We start from the raw sequence: 2971 nt of genomic DNA on the forward strand, positions 1-2971 counted from the left end.
GTTACATCCCTGCCCCTCTTTGGGTCTCAGTTCCCTCAGCTGTCGCCTGAGTGTAACAAAAACTCATGTCCCAGGGCCAAATAAGGCAAGATATAATGTATATAAAACGCTTGGCACTATGCTTCTCACAGAAGTCTGGAAAGAGGACACTAATGCCATGTTGGCAGGCTCCTGCACCCCCCCCCCATCCCCCGTATTACCGATTGGCCGTCTCACCTGTTGGAGATTAGATTTTTGTGTGTGTGCACTTTTATCTCACCTGCTTGTCTGAAAAATAATTCGTTGAGAGATTCATTAAATGAAGAACAAGTCTCCAGAAATGTCAGACACTTCAGACCACCCTCTGTACCACCCCCACCGTCCCGCCCCGCCCCCTTGTGACTTGTGAGTACAAGGGCTTCCCGGTACCAGGGAAGCTATCCAGCGTCTTGGTTCTGAAATGAAGTCGGCCCCGAAATCCCCAGGAGCTGTCCGGAGCTCTGGTGCTGAAACAGCTTGTGGCTCGCTTCCTGGACTCCGAGCGGCGCTGTCCGGAGTCTCGGTGCTGAAATAAATAGCAATTTCCTTCCGTGGTCGTCGGAGAGCTGTTCCCCGCCTCGGTGCTGAAGAAACTTGATTTGCTTTCCTGTCATCCCCAGGTCACTCCAGTCCCCTCTGTTCTTCTCCCTCTTGGGAACCAGTACAGTTTTTTCCCCTCCACTCTTCTTCCAGGCGCGCTTTCCGGCGCTAGGTAGGGGAGACACGGAGAGATCTTAACTAGGACTTATACCTGCACCCCACCTCGTGGAATGTTTCCAGAACTTACCTCCCAGATAGTCAGCGCGGCTGGCCTCTGCTTTCCAGACCGTCAAACTTCACAGTCTTCGTCGCCTATTAGGAAAATGCCCATGTCCTGACCTGCAAACCAGCCCCATTCACAGGAACCCGCGTCCCTCAGACCACCCCCTCCCCCCACGCAGCTTCGTCCAGCCCTGTGTGCCTCACCTGCTTTCAGTCCTGTAGGCAGTTGCAGGTGTCCAGTGGATGCCTAGGCGGGGGACCTGCGCTTTTATGAGCTTCAGGGAAGGCGGGGCGCCGGGGAACCTGGGGGAGGGGCTTTGCCAACCTGCCAATGACACTCCGCCTCGAATGCAACTCCAAAGATTACCTCATAGGTTGTGGCCTCGGCTTCAGAATAAAAGTCTGGCATCTGCCCAAAACCTGGGTTAGAGGTTTTCAGGAGGGGAAAGGGGCACTCATTGTGTTCCCCAGGGTCTTCCCCCAGGGCCCAACCCCCTCCTAGGTCTCTGAACTCCCTGTCAGCTCAGGAACCCTGGTCTGTACCTACTTCTTCCCATTCCCAGCTTGTGCTATTGCTGAATCAGGAGAGAGAAAACTAGTGCACAGGGCAGAACATTTAAGTTCAGTTCCAGATAAGGAAACTGTAGTCTGTGGGACTATAGGGCTCAGAGGAGGCTGGGGCTGAGGTGAGATTAAAGCCGAGATTTTCTTTAATAACTTGCCAGGATTCTTTAAATATATATAGATATTTATTTGGCTGCTCCTGGTCTTAGCTCGGCATGTGGGTTCTTTAGTTGAGGCATGCAAACTCTTAGTTGCAAGCCTAGATCTTTTTATTCCTTGATTCAAAACCAAACTCGTAACTTTAGTTTATTGTTTTGCTTTCCAGAGCTGGCTCTGAGACAAAACACACACGAATTTGGCTTCAAACTCAAGATTTTTCTCTTCCTTGCTGTGGGTATTCTGGTACAATCAAACCTCTTCGTGCTTCAGTTTCCTCAGTTGTGAAATGACAATGATGGTAGTACCTTCTCAGAGCATTGAGATGAGGAATTAATGATATGCTTGTGGATTATATGTTGGAAATAAATAATCAGGACTGGGGCTAGGGTGAGGGAGCCAGTGGCCTCAGATGCAAAACTTAAGGGGCTACAAAAATCCCTCAGCAATCCAGTGTTTTATGAAATAAAAATTAATGGAAAAAATCCACAATGAACAAAATACCTAACTTTAAGTAAAGACATGATCAGCATTACTGATTTCTCCTCTTGCCTCAGGCTCCAGTGCAGCTTGGCATAGCACTAGAAATCATGTCTGAACATGATAAGTTTCCCAATAGTGTAGCTATGATTGTTTTCCAAGACATCCCACTCACTTACTGACTCAACAGACTTTTCTTGTATTAGAGAATGGGGACACATACATGAATTCAGCAACCAACCCTACCTTTAGGGAGGAAGACATGAAGACGTAACTATGCTTAGAAGTACTGTGTGTGACAACAGAGGGACTTCTGTCCTGGCTCGTGCTGTCCCTAGTGTGAACATCCCCTGAAGGAGCTGTTCATTGTGTGGAATCTGAGCTCACAAGTGAGCTACCTGGAGATCACCTGTGAATTCAGGGGCATCAGATAAGGCACTTAGTGTTTGTCAACAAAGTGCCAAACCAAGGGTTAGCCCCATCCATACACTGGGGAAAAGTTCAATCACACCCATAGGGATAGGGCTCCCTGGTGGCTCAGTGGTAAAGAATTCTGCCTGCCAATGCAGGGGATACAGGTTTGATCCCTGATCTGGGAAGATCCCACAAGCTGCAGAGCACCTAAGCCCAGGCACAACAACTATTGAGCCTGTGCTCTAGAACCCGGGAGCTGCAACTACTGAGCCTGAGCACCACTACTACTGAAGCCTGAGTACCCTAGAGCCTGTGCCCTGCAACCAGAGAAACCACCGCAATGAGAAGCCCAAGCACTGCAACTAGAGAGTAGCCCCTGCTCACCACAACTAGAGAAAAGCCCGAACAGCAGCAAAAATCCAGCACAGCCAAAAATAAAGCATTAAAACAAAAAACATAAGGATGGATGCAGAAGGGAATTCTGACACATAGTAGATACTCAACAAGTTCACTGTCAGCTACATGACTTGTGGGAGTGCAGCTGAAACACTCTGCCTTAATTCTTCCATTCTGCCTC

At 48.9% G+C, this 2971-nt stretch overlaps 1 long non-coding RNA gene across 1 annotated transcript; it reads right to left on the bottom strand.

The window, feature by feature from the left end:
• Window positions 1-242: 242 nt before the first annotated feature.
• On the bottom strand, window positions 243-1021 carry LOC122701042. Its single transcript, XR_006342905.1, has 4 exons — window positions 985-1021; window positions 806-870; window positions 409-544; window positions 243-267 (listed from the first exon to the last, which is right to left on the bottom strand). It is a non-coding gene; the product is annotated as an uncharacterized LOC122701042 (long non-coding RNA).
• Between the last annotated feature and the right edge of the window lie 1950 nt (window positions 1022-2971).

The sequence above is a fragment of the Cervus elaphus genome, chromosome 9, assembly GCF_910594005.1.
Source record: "Cervus elaphus chromosome 9, mCerEla1.1, whole genome shotgun sequence".
NCBI lineage: Eukaryota > Metazoa > Chordata > Mammalia > Artiodactyla > Cervidae > Cervus > Cervus elaphus.